The following is a 12,402-nucleotide window of genomic DNA, read 5'->3' on the forward strand; positions in this document are numbered from 1 at the left end:
GCCGCATGAGTTCATTACAAGGAAATTATTTCCTTATATACATTTAGTAAGAGTCAGCCCTAAGTGATGTTACCTCATTAAATTCAAGAACTTGGATACTGTTATCGCTCTCCCAGATTTAATAGACATGCTTTTTCCAAAGGGTTGCTTTTCTATAATCTGCTGCATAGCATGCAGACACCTGACAGATGCTCAGTAGATTTCTGCATCTGATGAGGGTTGGAGCTTTGATAAATGTAGAAGGGCTGTCGGAAAGGCCCGAGGTGTGAGAGCACAGGGATGCTACCACAGCAGATTTTGCATGTACTGAGAGCTTGGAAGAGGCTGATATGAAATAAACATTTTTTTGTTAGCTGGTACCCGACGGCTTGCGTTGGCTGGAGGTCACCGCGTGGTTTCTGTCGTCATACGAGAAGTTCTGTCTCCAGGCGAGGGGTGAGGAGGACACCCACTAATAGGGAACTCTGTTATATCCTCGATGTGCCACGCTGGAAGACAAAGGAACACTGTCTGTGCTCAAAATCCCTCATTTGAAAATTAATGAACAAATGGCAGGCTACGGACATGATGGCTATGAAACCTCTTCTATTGGGCAAGAAGTACTTTCCCACTGAGTGCTTTCTGCTTAATGATTTAGTTTCAAATTTGAGTAAGTCTTTGTTGCTGTGCAGTGGTTCCAGGGAAACTAGTTTTGGGGGAGGGATAGACCTTTTGAAGGATGCTTCATGCCTACATTACAGAAATACTTATTTTTCTTAATTCTTTCAAAGGCAGTATCATGAAATCTTGCAGATCAATGATGCAAAAGGTCTTTCTGATCATCTGTTGAACTGCTGTGTCCCTACAGGGTGGTTGTTTTCATTTACTAACTTTGGTTTACATTTCTACAATTCAGATTTATGTAAAAAGCTACTAATGCCCATACAGCACAAAATAACAGGGAAAGTAATTCTCTCCAGGTAATTGAAAATTGAGCCTTTCTTACAAAGCAAGTTATTCTGTAACCTGTGAACCTAAAACCCTGACTTGCTTTCCTGCTGACTTACATTCCCAATTGCTCTGCACGGGGCAGCGCTCGTGCATTTTTTTGTCTTCCCCAGCAGGCAGGAGTTACTCACAGCCTATGTTGTGTACAGGCTGACTGGCTTGCCAGTAAATATATTGAGACTTGCCAGTCAGCTGCTCTCAATCAGAATTTACGATGTCCTTTTTCTTAGTGGAGGCACTAGTTTGAGTTTCTTTCCTTTGAAACTTCCTTGCTTGCCAGCAATTGAGGGATTTGGATAAATGGGAGAGGCTGCACAAGTGGAAAAGCTTCTTTTCCTCAACAAGCTGTCCCAGAAAATGGCATTTTTTCCTTTGCCAAGAAAAAAAAGTTCTCATCAAACCAATCTATTTCAACATTATAACCTTTATCCCCCAAATAAAGATGCAGAGTTTTTGCCAAAACCCTGCTCATTACACAGGATTTTAATTTCTCTCTGAAGGGCTTACGCTTGAGTCTTTACATGCAAGCGTGGTGGATGAATTCCCAGGAAGGAGGCATGAGCACAGGGTCCCCCAACACCCCTGGGGTGCTCCCATTCTGTCCCCAGGGCTGGTGGGTGAGGATGGAGTCAGCCCCTGCTGATGGGGACAATGCACCTTCCTTGGTGGAGGGCTGGAGGAGAGCTGGGGGCTGCTGGTGGGAGTTTGGATAGCTGAGCATTTTTCAGTAAAACTCTGAAACCAAACCTGGCATCCATTGGTTATATGCTAACTTTGCTCTGATGTTCTCAAGGTGATAACAGTGGCATTTTACTTGTTAAAACAGCGTTTTGGGAAGCAGTGGCTTTATCAAAGATTTCAGTATGTTAGTGGTATGAAGGCACAAGTGAAAGCACTGAAATAGTGATGTTAGGAAAGCACTTGCAAAATTTTTTTGCTTGTTGCTTGCTTTGCAACTAAGGAAAACTGAGACCAGCTCTCAATGCCACTCATTATTAAACGCTTTCTTTAGCAAATGGGCTTGAATACAAACATAGTCATTTGTCTTCCTCTGAACTGCTAATGCTTTTGACATATTTTTTGAAGTTCCCATCATGAGCTGTAGCCTTTGGACTCCCTGTCGTTTGCTGGCAATGCCCAGACCTGAAACTTTATTTTTCCTTCTTGTAGTAAGTATTAAAAATTAGTGAGAAAAGGTTGCTTGGTATTAGGATTAACTCGAGCTTCAGTTTTTCTTCACTTCATTTTTTTTGTTCAAAGTCATTCTCACACTTGCAAAACAAGTGACCTGCCATTTAATGCTGTGTCTGATGGGAAAGTGCTGCACCAGATCCCTTAGGAGTCAATAGCCGGAGTCCATATGCGGGTGATGGGAGAATGATTTTGCCACGAGGCAGCAAATGAATGTTGTGCCATCACTTGATGAGAAAAGGATCATATTTCTGTGAAAACAGGGAGAAGTAGAGGATAATAGTTTAGATGAAAGGTTAAAGGAATTGGATTTATTCGAATGTTTTCTGTGTATGTGTGAAAGGGAAAGAGTGTTTTACTGTAGACTGGTGGACCTGCAAAGACTAGAGATTTTTGGTCATGAAATATCTAATTAATGCCATTGATTTGTCTTCTTGATGTGAGTTCAGTGTTCTTTACAGATCGCAGATGTATAACTATATATAGAAAGGATAAATATTGTATTCTACATTACTAGGTAGTGAGCTGTGACATCCAAAGCACAGGTTAGCACCCTGCTTCTTTTGGACTAACAAGGTGTTAATCCTTGCACCATTACCGTGTGTATATATAGGAATATTATTTTGGTATTAGTGTCTTCAGACTTCCAGGACTAGTCATCATGCCTCATTTCATTGACAAGTAATTGTAATGTAAGAATATAGCCTAATAAAGTCTTATGAATTGCTATTTTTTGACTGTTTCTATGTAGGTGGTTGTTCAGTTTCCTGCTTTGTTGTCCAAATTAGTGATCTGGATGCATTAGATAATATCATTTGCTTGTTTTAGAACAAGGCATGAGACCAAATCTATTTTCTTCCTATTTGCAATGATAAAATCCTTGAATTTAGATGAATTGTCAGATTTCTCTGACTCAGTTGCATTTTTTTTTCTGTCTTTAAGTCTGCCACTTTCACCCATCTGCAACCCACGGCCTGTTTGAAAAGAAGGCTAAAAATACTTACAGGCATTATCTCAACAGTCATTTGCAGAGAGACAGCAATTTGTTGACGTATCAAAGGCAGGTGCACACTGACATCCATTAGAGAATTTAGAATAATCAGAAATAATTTACTGATTGAGAATTGAATTAAAAAGAAAAGGTGCCACATCTCATAAATTGGTAGAGGGTCTTCTAGTGTATCCTGAGATCTCCCTGAAGGGAATCTGGTTGTCTCTAATACAGATTTGCAGCCTGGATACATTCAGTGTAGAAAAATGCACATGTAGAAGGTCCTTTTGTATTGGTCTAAGAGAAACTCTGTTAGAGGCCATCATAGCCTAGGACATGCTTTTGATCATACTTGAGTAGTTTTAGTTACTTAGACACTACATGGAGCCTCATAGTACTTTCAGTAGTTTGGCTATATAAAATTTATTGATAGGCCAACTGTCCCAGTATGAAGCTGATCTTAACAGAAACTTTCCTAGAAAGTGAGTGCAGATATAGGTGATAGGATGCTGGTAACTACAGAGAAAAACAAAAAAGAAAAGCATTGGGGAAGCTAGAGCTTACTGTGAGAGTCGAAGACAGAATGAGCTGAGTTTGAGAATGCATTTTAAAAATATTAAAATATAATTTGCTCAGCTGTAATGGAAGATAGAATTTAAAATCTTTCTTGGCCAAGTTCAGCTGACTTAAAAAAAGATGAGTTAATTGAATAAAGGGCAGAAAGACAAACCCAGATATTTTAAGATCAGGCTTTGCAACTACATATAGGAAGATATAGTGATAAATGCTTTCCCCTTGAAAAATGTGGTTCTGCTGCCATATGATCCATATTTCCAACTCCGGGATGTATCACCCTGCAAATTGCAAAACTAAGTATTAGGAAATATGCCTTGAAATTGCGCCAGCTAAGTTCCTTAAAAGGATCTGAGAAAAGATGACTCACTACTTAAATGGCCATTCATTGCATCTGCAGAGCATTTCAGGTTAAATTCTCTGAAATAGTCATGATTTCTTGTAGAAGCTCCTCTGTGTTGCAGAGCTGGTGCTGCAGCCGCAGCCCCTTGCTGAGGTCCTGGTGAGGCGGGAGGAAGGGAGGTGGCATCAACCTGGCAGAGGGACGGGGTCCAACAGAGGCATCTACAGCCATCCTGAGCAGTGAGGAGGTGGAGGAGCACCGAGGCTACCCTCAAGAAGGTTTGAAATGGCTGAGCTGATTAAAAGCTGATCTAAAGCAGGTTTTGGGTGTCAAATGGCTGGTTAATGACTGGGGATCACCAGAAAGCAGCATGGGTGAAATATTGTCGTCTTCTCCCGGTGCGTGAGACAGGGCTTGGGCATTGCAGTGATGTATCAGGCCACTTTGGGGAATTGTTTGTGACCTGTTGATGCATGGACTGTAGTTGGTATTTTGTATCTATGTCTGTCTTTCCATCTTCCTTTGTTCTCTTTACTGTTTTGTATCGCAGAGCTTTGTTTACTGCACATCTTGGCATAAGATCGGGATTTTTTCCTATTAAATCAGTATTTCTGGATTCCTAGCTTAGCCCACATGTTTTATGGGGGTTTGTGTGGGTTTTCTTTTTTTTTGTTTGTTTTTTTTTGGTTGTTGTGGGGTTTTGTTTTGTTTTGTTTTCTTTCTTTTCCTTTTGTTTTCTCAATAAAGCCTGCTTTCTCAATCTCTCACTGCTGTTCCCCTGCAAGCAGTGAGCTTCTAGGGCACAATGATGCCTGACGTCCCTTCGTAGCTCAACGTGCCGATGGGGCAGAGTTGAAGTGACAAATATTGAGCTAGTGCAAGGCTGAGACATCGGAGTTTATTCTCAAGTGACCAGTCCTTTTTGCTTGTTAAAACACAAAAAATAACCTTTGCTGGAACAATTCCTTTTAACATTTCTCTTGTCTTGGTCGTACATGAATTTGATTTTTGCCAGTTGTTTGCTGACCAAATACACCAGACATTCTTTATGAAGTGTATTTCTGGTACGGAGGGCTTCAGTTCTGACACATCTAAATTCATGTGCACTGTAGGAACCTACTGAAAAGCAGTAAGTTTCTGAAAAGCAGATCCTTTTAAGCATTTATCAGATTTTTAGAGCATCTTATTGCAACCACTTGCAACCTTAAACAGTGTCATCTGGCACGGGTAGGTAGAGCCACCAGGAATGTGCCGGCACTCATGCCTCATGAGCTCCGTGTTTAGCTGCTGTGGTACGTGCCAGGTTTTGACTGACAGCCTTTTTTGCCTCCTCCTGAGTGGAACCAGCTTCTTTCTGTCTTTTCAATAAATGAGAGAGCTGCGCATCAAGGCAGTGTCTTTTATGGTTATTGCTCATAGCTTCTGATCCATATTTGAAGAACCTTTACAGAATTTTTCTATTTGGTTGGGTGCACTGATATATTTTTGCTTCCTGTGTTCAATTATTCATTTTTTCTTCTTTGAACCTTGAGAGAGAAATAAACCAGGAAGAATCCAGTTATATGTGCTTCCAGATTTTGAAGATTCATCAAAACTGTGCTATAGTCTCTTGCAATGCCTTACAGAGGAGGGATCCAAACTCTGCTGAAGTCAACATGAATCTCTTTCTATCTTTCATGTTACCTTAGTGGTCATTCTACCTTTGGCTCCATATGGACAGTAAGTAAAAGTAAATGTCAGTTATCTTTTCAGGCAGAGGTGCTTGTAGAGATACCACACTTAATGGAACTCTGTCCTAGGTTGTTGTCATGGAAGCTCAGAATAAGGGAATTTTAATAAAATATAATTATTTTATTCCTATTGTGGGAAAAAAACCCCTGTTAAGAAGACTATGTGGAATGGGTGGAGAGGAGAAGGAAGGAAGTATGAGGAGAGAAAGTAATGCATTGCTTAACTGTGGTTAAAACTGGGGAAGGCAGAAAAATGCACCTGAAAAGAAAAAAGAACTGATATTTTCTCTTAAACATCAAAATATGAATTCAGGTTGACATACCATCATTTAAATCCCAACAAATTAGAATTAACTTTCTTCTTCTCTAGCATGTTCTGTGGATGCCAGTACAAATAAAGTTCTCACTTCATCTAATCTGAGGCAGAGGGACAAAATCCTTGAATACATCCCAGCACATTTTTGGGTTGCAATAAGAGGATGTGATGGGGAAAATGGGCATGTATGTCAATGAATGTTACACATGTTGCCATGAGTGTCAATACATACTACTCGTGTATGAAACTGTGTGGAAAATGGTGTAAGTTTTCTTTCTATCTGCTGTTAGAAGTGATTGAATAAAAGAAATGCTGTGATTTATTTTACAGTCTGCATAATGGCTTTATCTGCCCTGAGTTTGGGAAAGAAGGGTAATATTCTATTTACCAATCACAGAATCAATTCTAATTTTAGGTCTTGATTCCTTTTGCCTCTGTCAAAGTGCCTTGTATTCTTGTCTGTCTCCACCCTGAAATCCAGATCTTTATGTGGAGCATGTCTGTGTATGTTCCACAGGTGTGTGTTTTGCAGTGGTAAACCAATATTTTCCTTTACAAAGTACAAGCAGAGCAATTTTGCCTCAGGTAAATTCTTTCTCTGGGAAAACCCATTCAGCAATGCTTCAGGGCTTGTATCTCAAGATGAAAGAGAAATCTGTCTTGCTGATAAGTTGTAAGTAAATTTTCATGTCAGTGACAGCTGAAGAAAAATTAGCAGGAAAAAAAAAATTATACTATATAAGTGGGGAAAGCAACCAAACCCTCAGAATATATATACTTTTTCTTAGCTCCTGACATGAATTTCTGTCTCCTGTGGGCTGCACTATGCAGCTCTCATGGACCCATCTTGAGCCTTCCCTTGTTTGCCTGATGGATAAACCTCCCAAACCTGCATTGGATTTCTTCCTCTATCTCCTTCTCAGCCTTTGTGAAAAGACAGGGTTATGGTGAGGCTGTTCTCCTTGCTCTGGGGTCTGAATCTGGCAGAGCCGAATGATGTCGGGTAATCCTGGGGTTTAGTGGGAGCTTTTGCCTGCCCTGGGGTTTCCCTGGAGCGATGCAGGACTCCCACATGTCCAGTGCTGCTCGTTTTGGTGACCAGCACTGGTCTGCTCTGTTGGATGTCCACACTGACTGGTGGGAATGGGCACACATTGGTTGTCATTAGAAGGAAAAGACATTTATGGTGAGTTGTCTAATTCTAAGGTAGATGCTGTGTTTCTGAGGTTCGACTATTGAAGAAGACTGACATTCTAATTTCCTTCATTTTTTCTTTTCTATGTTTTTTTGAATGTAAGTCCAGAGGTTTGACTAAGCTGAACACGCCTGTGAACAGCAGTACACACCTGAATTTTTACCTCATTTACCTTTCTGTTTTGCTAGCTGCATTTCTTGTCACTATATGGTATTAATGAGGTTTGGTCTTCCTCCTTGCTGGAAGCTGGAGATGTGATCTGCTGTAGCTCTCCAGCCAGCATAGGCACCAGGACAGCACTCGTGGCAGTGTTGGTCCGAGGTGGCTATGCAGCAGCAGCAGAGCATGTGACTGGCTTATAATTAGTTTGCATTTCTTTCCAGCTTCTCTTCTAGGCGGGGGAATTGCATAACTTAACATAAGTAATACTAATTATTTTGGATCTGTCGTTGCACAACTGATGATGAATAATGCAGATGCTGCTGTGACGCTAAGTGCAGTTGTTGGGGATTTTTTTCATTTTCCCCTCATCATCTGTCTTGAAGTATTGTGACATTGGGTGACACAGATAAACCTGGATTCTGTAATTAAGTTTTATTTTAACGATCCTGGAAAATATTCAATTTTGCATGTTCTCATAGTTTAAATGCAGCTTAATGAGTCTTCCAGCTTTCCTGTCTGCTTAATTCACTGCTGACATTTCTCCATTTGGATAACAAGATTCAGTAGGATAAAACTATCTTCAAAATGCTCCACACTTGCATATTTAGGTTTTCATATTAATGGAGAAATTTTTGTACCACTATATCCATGATTTTTTTCCCCATTTATCTGTGGAAGGCCAGGTCAGGTCTATTGCTAAGCAAATAACACCAAAAGATGAGGGGCTAATTTCAGTGACTATGAATTTGTTTTTCTAAAAGAATTCACCTTATTTTCTGTGAGCGTTGGTGTGATTAGGATTTTTTTGCACTACTGCTTCCAGGAAGCAAACTTTAAGCCTTCGCGTACAGGCTTTTGCATTAGCAAAAAATTTGTTTTTGATGGAAGCAGTGACTGAAACCACAGGCTTTTCACCCCCTAACTGTAAACTGTGCACAGAGTCAAATGAATATGTAGCTATGCAGAAAAATCTATGCTTAGGTGGAATCTTCTCAATTTTTTCCACGGTATGCCAGCAGAGCTGCTGGCTGCCTTGCTAAAGAAAAGGCAGTTATATGTGTTGGGTGAGGAATTTGTGTATATTCAGCTTGGCTGGCTAAGCTGATGCCCAAGTTACGAGAGCTCTGTCCATACCATGTCCAAACTGGGATATTTTTAGAGTGAAGTTGATCCCCTTTAGGCACAGAAACTTAAGAATTTAACAGTCCTTTTTTTATTATTATTATTATTTTTTTTCTCTCTCTCCCTGTTCCTTTCCCCCTCTGCCCCATTGCTGTTTAATATTAAATATGCTGCATCTTTTGGTAGTAAAGTCAGCAGGGATCCTCCTCCCAAGGAGAGCTGGATGCTCATGTGGGGTGGCACGGGGCTCCAAGCCCCTGCCCAACGCGCTGCCTTTGAATGGGCTGAGGCTGCTGTTGCCGTGCCGTTGCACTGCACCGCACGCTCTTGGAGGGTTTCAGCCTCTCCGTGGGTGTGCACAGGCCCCCTTGGCTTTCATGGGCTCTGCGAGTTTGTCCTGGTGGAAAAGATGCCCCAGATTTGCTGGTGGCAGTATGGAGAGCATAGCCTAATTTTCAGAGTTGATTCCTGTAGAAGGAGGGCATGCTGATGGCCAACTCTTTCCCTGAAGGGAAGGTTTGAAGGATGCTCTTGGACTCCAGAAAGGTGATTTTATTCTCTTAGACTTGGAAATAAATCTGAATACATTTTTGTTTTCTCCAGCTATATCACAGTGCTTGGGAACATGAATGACACATTTCCAACCATGGTTTTCTTCCTCAGCTGCAGTTGGAAAGGCTATGGAAAAGGACTAGGAAAAAAATTGCCTGTTTGATGACTCTTGCTATAGAATAGTCCTTCGTAGTTTAGCAACTTAGCTTCCCAAAGTCACGGGCCATTCAGGGAGGATGTGTGTTGCAGTAGAACCCAAGTTATTTTTTCCAGAAAATAAGTGAATTCAAGACCTATTTATTAGCTCTATGGCTTGAATTCAGAAATCTTCAAATGAGAAAGAAAAATATTCAATTTTCCCAGTAGAAACATTTATAACAGGAAGAAATACTTTGAAAGATTGGCTTTTAATTTCTAGCCTAAGGCCAGACAGAGCAATCACGTATAGACTTATCAGATGTGTTCTATGTATAGAGTGGTAGAAGAATCTGTTGTGAAGCATCAGTTAACACTATCACATTATGATTTTTATGTATGTAATTACAATCACACAGTATTTACCAAGTGTGAATACTTACATTCCAGTGATTTGTTATCAAATTGGACATGTGGCTTAGTTTAGATTAAATTCAGAAACTTTGTGTTTGAAAATTGCTCTATACTTTATGCCCTGTAGGCATAAAGTGCAGAGGAAAAACATGAGAAGATGGAGAGGAAATAAACCAAGGATACACTTATTTTTCTTTTTTAATTTACTAATTACAATAAAGGTTCATACATGATAATAGAAATCAGCTTGATGTAAATCCATTGCAAACCAGAGGTGCACTACATATATCAAAAGGGAAGACTGAGCACTCTAACCAGATTCCTGTGGAAGGGTGTTTTTTGGAATTGATTGTTGTGAGACTGACCCTAAGTACTAAACATGAAATATTAATTAGGCTACTGGTATATTATGAAATAAAAATGTTTTAGAATAAAGAAATGAAATTGAACCAGATTTAGAAGAAACATTTCAAACTGTTTTGTGCAATAGGCTAAAGCAAATATTGACTCACTACTACATTAATGCAAATAAATTAAATTATTAGGGATTAGTGACCAGTTTAGTCTGTAGAGAATCCAAAGCAGAAAGCTTTAACCCTTTCACAGTCTCCCTTGACTCTTATCTTTGGCTGTAACAGCAGTCACTTATGTCTTCTGCACTGAAGCACTAATATCCTCTAGGGACGTCTTTGGTCAAATTAGTCCACAATCTTTCATAATGCGCTCTCCAGAGGGTCTTATTACTAAATGCTCTTGATAAGTAATAGTATATGCAAAGTAGATCTGCACTCATAGGTCCTGTCATGTAATAAATGATTGAAGTATAGCAGAGAAGTGCACCGCAGTAAAACCTCTATTAGCTGAACCCAAGTAAAACTGTTCTAATCTGAAATTCAGACATGTCCCCCAGGCTTGCTTATCCACATTGCCCTGGATTTTCAGCAGCTCAGGATCATTCTGCAGTGACGTGTTGGTTTTGTTGCCTGGGTCCTGGTGGAACGCGAAGAGGGAAAAGCACCAAAGGAGGAAGAAATAGTGAGGATTTTGCTCCCTTTGGCAGGGTGAACTCGGTGAAGCCCGTGAGGAGTTGGAGAGGTGTGAGTTGTGCCATGGAGGTGGGACACTGTGTTGGGTCAGGTATCAGCGCTGTCAATGTCTCCTTGTCACGTCTGTTAGACCATGTGGGGAGGCAGGAGGAAGGAATCACAGGAGAACTTCTGGTTTTTGTCATTGTCACTGATTCCTCCAGAGAGGAAAATCCTGGACTTTATCTCAGCTGCGTTTTATTGCACGTGCCTTGTAGCTCCTGCTGGTTGCCTCCAGACCGAAGCTGTGACTGGAGCTCCTCTGTATGTCCCGAGACCCTCCAGTTCTTTGGTTTTCATAGCAGCAGTGAGTGTCGGGAACCCAAGTGGCAGTCACTTGTGCTTCTATCCTGTTTCCTGGCATCATTTCATTCACACTGGAAAGCCTTCTGCCTCTGGAAGCTGGGGGCTCACTGTGCTCTGCAGGAGCAGGCTGTGTTCCCCTCTCCGCTCTTACAAAGTGTTGAATTCCCATAAATTCACCTTACTGCTTAGCCCAGATCCTTATTCATATTACTTGGGTTTTGTGCACTTTATTTCATCGCTTCTATAGGATCAGAGGCATTGTCATTTTTTTCTGTTAAACCTTGGTGTAACATTAACTGGTACAGGGCTGATTTAAGCATCCTTTTTTTTGTAATTAATGACCTGGATTTCCTGCTAATTTGGAACAAATGCACTTCAAAATAAGGCTTAAACAGTACTTTCAATCCATGTTTAAATGTACTGTTGTTACAATAGTCCTGTGTATTGCATGGGAAGTCCAGGGAGCATACTCATTACACACAGGTCCCATCCTGAAAAACTTATGGTATGCATAGAGAAGGTGTCCAAAAGATGGAAGAAGAAGGTACATCATGGCTGGACACAAAATGCTTCATTAAGATCACAGATAAAGTCTATCAGAGTTGGGATGTGTGTTTCTGCCACCAGTCCAAGACCATCTCCTTAATTAAAAGCGCCACAATGAATTATGAAAACAAAGGACTGCAGTGACAAGGTCAGATTTGAGATTTGTAATCCACATCATCATTTTGTGAGCTCGTTCTGCCCTCACAAACATTCCACCGAGTGCAGGAGAAGCGCTGGTTTGTGTATGGAGCTGGTAGATTTGAAATGCAGACGGACGTGGACCTCAGCCGCCTGCTTCTGCCTGTCCTCACTAAGGAGAGCCTTTGTTTAGGTCCAGCAATTTTGCTAGTGTACCATATATACCATTAGGAATCACTAGCCTAATTTCTTATTTCATTATGGATGACAAAATAAAACATTAATAGGATTTTTAATATGAGCTGGACGTTAAATATTCATTATTTCTTATGACTTCGATGTCAGTAATCTTTTAATATGCTGTAACTCAAAAAGTCTCTCCGCTCTCTATTTGTAACATTTTAATTTACAATTGTAAAGGTCATCTGAGCATTCCTTCTGGCCCATTTCATTCCTCATCAGCTCCCTGCTGTACGTCATGTCATCGTGTGTCCTCGTGGGTGGTTACTCATACACATCATGAACCTTATCTGGTTTCTGGTATGCACTTTGGCTTTGGGTTAACCTCTCCCTAAAGTTGGACCGGTCCTCGACAACTGCTTTTTCACTAGGTTTC

General features: G+C 40.7%; 1 protein-coding gene across 16 annotated transcripts in view; it reads left to right on the plus strand.

Annotated features, from left to right (window-relative positions):
• CHL1 (cell adhesion molecule L1 like) overlaps positions 1-12,402 on the plus strand; it is a 146,759-nt gene that overhangs the window by 47,776 nt on the left and 86,581 nt on the right. The window contains exon 1 of one of the 16 annotated variants that reach the window (XM_032985634.2): positions 4,187-4,363. The exons of 14 other annotated variants lie outside the window; for them this stretch is intronic. The gene's annotated coding sequence lies outside the window, so the exon portion shown is untranslated. Of the gene's footprint in view, positions 1-4,186; positions 4,364-5,685; positions 5,805-12,402 lie in introns of those variants that run through there. One more of the 16 variants, XM_032985636.2, reaches the window with a different exon arrangement.

The sequence above is a fragment of the Tyto alba genome, unplaced genomic scaffold (assembly GCF_018691265.1).
Source record: "Tyto alba isolate M040663 unplaced genomic scaffold, T.alba_DEE_v4.0 Super-Scaffold_3, whole genome shotgun sequence".
NCBI classification, from domain to species: Eukaryota; Metazoa; Chordata; class Aves; order Strigiformes; family Tytonidae; genus Tyto; species Tyto alba.